This window comes from Loxodonta africana, chromosome 7 (genome assembly GCF_030014295.1).
Source record: "Loxodonta africana isolate mLoxAfr1 chromosome 7, mLoxAfr1.hap2, whole genome shotgun sequence".
NCBI classification, from domain to species: Eukaryota; Metazoa; Chordata; class Mammalia; order Proboscidea; family Elephantidae; genus Loxodonta; species Loxodonta africana.
In genome coordinates, this window is record NC_087348.1 from 28,406,347 (window position 1) to 28,412,854 (window position 6,508).

Here is a 6,508-nt window from a genome sequence, read left to right on the forward strand (position 1 = left end):
CTTTCACTACAAGGTCAAATAGGTGATATAATCCTCTATCTTTAAGAAACTGGTTATTTCGTATCATACAAGCACTACTTTAAAGATTAAGTAAGATAGCCAAAGGGTAGGAAAAAAAAAATCTGTTGCCAATCGAGTTGATTCCAACTCATAGCGATCCTATACAACAGAGCAGAACTGCCCCATAGGGTTTCCAAGGAATGGTTGATGGATTTAAACTGCCAACCATTTGGTTAGCAGCCAAGCTCTTAAGCACTGAGCCACCAGGGAAAGTATAAAAAATAATAATGCCCAGTTTACTGATAATGTGTCATACAGAATAAAAACACAGAGAGGATGTGTCTTCTGTTTTCTGATTTCTATCTCCAAACAGTGAGTCAGGACAGACGATGGGAATGGATCTTATTCACAGCTGTGGTTCCAGGGGACCAAAGACTGAAAAGCAGAAATGGTTCCGAAAAGTTACTTTCCTTCCAAGAGCGTTTGACGGCACCAAACTTTCCTCATGGCATTCTTCATCTCCATGTTTCTCAGTGTGTAGATCAGAGGGTTGAACATGGGAACAATGATGGTGTAGAAAAGAGCAAACACTTTATCTTCTGGAAAAGTTATGGCTGGTCTAATATAAATGAATAATGCCGGAGCAAAAAACAGAACCACCACTGTTATGTGAGAACTGCAGGTGGAAAGAGCTTTACTGCGGCTCTCTGCAGAGTATGCTCTGAGGGTGTATAATATAAAAAAAGAAGACAACATCAAGACAACAAAAGTCACCAAAGCAATTAGGCCTGAATTAGCAATGATGGTGTGCAGGCCAGTTTCAGCAAAGGATACACATCACAGAAGTAGTGATCTATCTCACTGGGGCCACAGAAGGGTAAGAAGATAGTGAGAAGAAACTGACTGGCTAAGTGTATAAACCCCCCAGTACAACAAGCTATGACGATTGTGTTACACCTCTGCCTGCTCATGATGGCAGCGTAGTGCAGGGGCTTACAGATGGCCACGTAGCGGTCATAAGCCATCCCTGTGAGGATGAAGATCTCAATGCCTCCAAAGAAATGTGTGGTAAAGAGCTGTGTCATGCAGCTATTATAGGAAATGGTCTTTCTTTCTGCCAGTAAGTCAGTCATCAGTTTGGGTGTCACTGTGGATGTGTAGCAAAGGTCAGAGAGAGAGAGGTAATTAAGGAAGAAATACATGGGTTGGTCATTTAGCTGACTGCATATGATAGAAATCATTATGAACAAGTTTCCCATCCAAATAGCAATGTAACAAAATAAAAATAAAATAATGCAAAGCAGAAGATTTCTATGTTTTTGCTTTGAGAAAGTCCCAAGAGAATAAATACAGTGACATTATTTTTTCCCATGGTTTAATGCACACAGAATACTTAAATCATTTGAAATAACATAATTCATAAGACCTTATTTAGAAGTGTTTCTCGAGAAGAGTGATGATCATATTCTATTCAAGGGACAATTAACTGACTTGGCATAGTTGTCTTCTTTTAAGTGTCTTTGAGACTAAAAATCAAATGTTCAATTAAAATGGCTCTCTAGCAACACTCTGTGTGAATACATACTAGACGATTTCCATTAAACCTTCCAGAAAATTGTGATCCATCCAAACCTGGGTAGACATGAATGTCCTTAATCAATCAACAACATTAAACTTTTATTTTTAGGTAATATCTATTTCCAAAGCCTAATGTGATATATAATAATATTTGGGAAGAATATAACTCTTACCATCTTGGACTAAAAACTACAAAAATAAGTATAAATTACACAGGCATTACTTTAATTGTGTACAAGGTAATGCGATGTTTAAGCTTTCTTACTAATGGAGTATAAATGGAGTATACATTACCTTAAATCCATTTCAAGTGAGGAAGCATAAAAATAAAATCTACATAAATCTATAGACAAAGATTTAAAAACGAAAGAATCTTTTTTTTTTATGTGAACGTTTTTTAAATATTTTGATGTTATCTGCTTTCTTGTTTATATGCTTCATTAGTGGCTTAGTGAGAAGTATGTGTTGATATTTTAAAATACAAGAGTGTTTAGTCTTACAGTTAAATCAATGAAAACAGTAAAGATGAAGAGACCACCAAACAAACCCAGGAGTAAATTCCTTAAAAGTAGAAGAGAGTGTTATATTAAAGTTTTACCCTCAATGCAGTTTATTATATTCAACAAGTCAAACTGCTCTTAACCTTCTAACCAGGAGGTATATTCCTTTTCCCATATTTGTCCAATACAATCCTTTCGTCCGAATCCATGAACTGCCCAGATAATGACTACTTAATCAGGAAAATGTGATTTCTACGGAGATGACAAGTTGGGACCTGTCTTCTACTCTTTGCATTATGCCATAATATGCTTTTACCTTGGGTGCCAATCATTTTGTCTGTTGGAATATGAGTGAAATGGGAAAACTTGCATTATCTTTAAAATATAATCTTTGTGACATTCAATAATGGAATATAAAGCTGCCTTATAAATTCTAGTGATATTAATGGTAAACACTATTATCTAAATATTAGTGAGAACACTTCAGTAAGCTTGACTCTGAGGCAATAAAATATCAGAGAAATTTGAAATTATTTTGAGTCCAAAGTTTCTTAATCCATTTATCTAGTCTCTTCCTTACAACAACGGTAGATTTTAATTGCAAGTCAAGGAAAATAGTATATGAGTAGTATGACTCTCATCAATTGTCCCATGAGTATGTCAGATTGTCATACTGTGGGGGCTTGTGTGTTGCTGTGATGCTAGAAGCTATGCCACTGGTATTCAAAAACCAGCAAGGTCACCTATGGTGGACAGGTTTCCAGCTGAGCTTCCAGACTAAGACAGGCTAGGAAGAAAGACCAGAGGGTCTACTTCTGAAAAAAATTAGCCAGTGAAAACCATCAATTAACAAAAATGGTATCAAACCAATAGTACCCGGTTACATAAACTAGAAACATTGTTGTAGGATATGACCAAACCTGGTATGAACTTAGATTGTTAGAATTGTGGATATTGATGAAAAAAATGACACTAGCTATATGTTTCATCAAATTCAGTCATAATTTTAAGTCAAAAATCCTATAAATAATCTTTACCAGTAGTGCTGAAATTGTCTTACTTTTATATTATACTTTTTCAGTCCTAGTCTCAGACCTGGCTTCTCAATCAAAATCCTACTTTAATCTTCTCTTCAACTCTCCCTGTTATTGATTAAGTTAACATTGCAATTCATACAATAAATAATCACATTGTAACAGTAATGGAACTATAAGACTAAGGCCTTAATTTCCTCAGCAGAATTGTAAGAAATAGAATTATATTAAGGAAAAATTATTGAGAAATAGATTTTAATCATTACAAAACCAGACTAGAGTAATACTTTGCCTATAAGAAAGACTATTTTTTTCTTATTTGAATAAAATAACAATATTGAATATACTCCTGGTGTGAGTTATCCTTAAAATGGTTTATTGTATTTAGAGTTTTCATACAGAAATAACATATATGGGATTCAAAACCCACCTGAACTATGCACATTATCCTCCCCTCCCCCCCCCCAAGCATATTAAGAGCCTTAAATGAAACTAATCCTCTAAGGAAAATAAGACTGGGGGGGTGTTCTCAGGCAAGCTAGTTAATCAATCAGTCTGTGTTTATGAATGAAAAAAAAAAAATTTCCCGTAAGTAGGCACGTTTATGCTTTTAAAACTATATGGGTTTGCTAAAAATATTTCTTGAATCTCTAGTTGTCTTGGTTCAGAAGGCTACATTCAGCTGATGCTCAGTTCCCCTACTTGGCAATCCTTCTTGATTCAAATTCCTCACAGACATAGGAACACCTGCTTAACGGTCTTATAGTACTAGTAAAAACCTAACAATTCTTTATAGTGTAGGGGGTCCCTGGTTGTATTTCTTTAATCAGCCACTAACTTAAAATACTATCTTTGCAAGTCACTTAATTTGTTTTGAAAAGGGTTTTTCTTTATCTGAAACCTAGGAAAACATGCCCTGCTCTAAATAATTCAGACATTGGTTCCAGGGCTCCAGTTTGGTAACAGATGAGAAAGAGCCTGCAAATGAGAAAATAGTGTACAAATGACAATGGCATTTGTGTTAAGGTTAATGCACACAAACATAAATAAATTACTTAAGGTTCATAGAGGTTAAGGAACTTCTACAGAGTAACACAACTAGTACATAACAAACCAGGGTTTAAAATCTGAGTTTTCTAACTACAAAGCCTGAGTTCGTAACCTCTTCACTGTACTGTCCCTGGTGCCACAATGGTTAAGGGCTTGGCTACTAACCAAAAAGCTGACAGTTTGAAACCATCAGCCACTCCTTGGAAACCCTATGGGACAGTTCTACTGTGTCCTATGAGGTTGCTCTGAGTAGGAATCAACTCGACAGTAATGGTTTTTTTTTTTTCGTCCCTCAAAAGTGAAAAACTGAAAACAACAAAATGATTTTAACATTAAACCTGGCTCCCTTAACCCCAAAGTCCACACGTACTGAACTTATTGGGCAAAAACAGGGAACCTCCTAAATTTTGACCATTGCCTCATTTTAGCCACTCACATGTAAATGTGTAAATGAAAACAAAGAAATATAAGTTAGGTCAAAGTCTCAGTGAAAAACCACAGACTGAATACTTCAGGATTCTTACATATATAAACAGCTCTAGAAAGTAAGAAAGGTACGGTTCACATACTTCTACAGGAAGCAATATATTTCTTAGTCCCCCAAACATGAGTGATTTTGCAGCCCCAGCTAGTTGCCATATAAGAAAAATAAGTAGGAAAGAAGAGATCTGGACTCACACCCAGTCCTGGCTTCTGTTTTGCTCTGTGAACTTGTTTATTTTTGTTTCATACACTTCTTATCTGTAAAATGAAAGAACTAATCTCAATGATCCCTTAGATTTCTCCCCTCCATGATGTCCTTTTTGGAGCTCTAATCACTTTATATTCTTGATCAATTTTTACTGTTATTCTTCACAGAGTTATAACAGAGTATTCCTTTTTTATTTATAATGTGTAGTCCTCTAATAAAATTAGGGCAATAGCTTTTTTTATTTTTCTTTAATTCTGTCAATTTCACCCTCATTTTCTGGAGTACGTCATGTTCAACAGGTACGCAACTCCTCCCTGAATTTACTGCTCTCTTAATCCAAAGATATCTAAGTTTATAGAATTCACAAAAAAAGCCTACTTTAAAATTAGCTGCTAATCATAATGTTTCTTAAGACTGAAGTAAAAATATTCTCAATAAATATCATATTTGACGGCACTGGGTCTGGGTTATCATATTTATGCAGGATAATGAGAACAGAGAAAAAAAAGGTTACTCACATATGTTCTTCTGCACTTATTTTGAATCAATTTGTGTTTTCCTTTATAGTCTTTTCTGTCCTCTCTTTTTGACATTCCAGTCATTCTTCAACCAGGGTTTTGAACCGCGTAGCTCGGTTTTAGTTACCGCCAATGAAGCAACACCGGAATGGACGCGAATTTTTCAAATATGAGTGAACCAGAACACTAACAAGAGCTGAAAAAATTACAGGTGGAAGCCCTGCTAAAAATTTAATTTCCCTCTTAGAAAACAAGGGCAGCGTGCGTAGAGCATTTTCACCAAATCTCTTGACCAGCTGAGTGGAAAGCCGTGGGCGCAGCTCAAAGATGGCGGCCGACCGAGCTGCTTTGAGTGTGTGTGCGTCTCCACAGTCCCGGTGACTCTTCAATGTCACACGTCAGGCTTCTGAAAGAGCTCCTTCCGCCTTTTCCAAGTGTCCCGCTCCTAGGCTTCAACCCATAATTTTTCCCATTCCGGTTTGCGTTCCGATCAGCCAAATTTTAAAAATTTGTGTCTGTTCCTGTTTTACTTCCTCAGTGACGTCTGGACCGGTTCAAACCAGTTCAAAGTCCTATCTTCAACAATTTGAATGATTTCAACATCCCGACTTGACATTTTCCTCAGCACCATCCATTAGTGCTGCTGATGGGTGTCACTTTCTATTTCTCACCAATTTATGCAGAGAAAAATACAAATTTTGTACCATTGTAGGAACTATTGTCACTTGTGACACAACCAGCTCAAAGAAATGATGTCACCCACAGAGAAAAATTTGAAAGCAGTAGCAATATTTTGTTTTCCAAGACTAGTCAAATCATGGTCCATATGGACTCTGTATTGTATCACTAAATTATTCCTGAAGATTTCTAGGCTCAAATGCTGAGTAAAATTATAGGTAAAGAACTTATTCTAAAGGTGCATTTATTTCCTCTCGCAGCATTGCTTATTTTATGAAAGATAATTATTTATACATCTCCACATAATCAACTTACCAGTTAGTGTCCCTTTAGATCCAAGTTACCAGACTGACTCCACAATTAGATTATAAATACTCTGGAAACAAAAACTAACTCCACAGCATGTTGTTTTATTTCCATTCACTACCCAGTCCACATGAGCCTTGATGGCTGAAATCT

General features: G+C 36.2%; 1 pseudogene; it reads right to left on the reverse strand.

The window, feature by feature from the left end:
- Positions 1-248: 248 nt before the first annotated feature.
- LOC135231896 (olfactory receptor 4P4-like) lies at positions 249-1,372 on the reverse strand (annotated as a pseudogene).
- Positions 1,373-6,508: the final 5,136 nt, after the last annotated feature.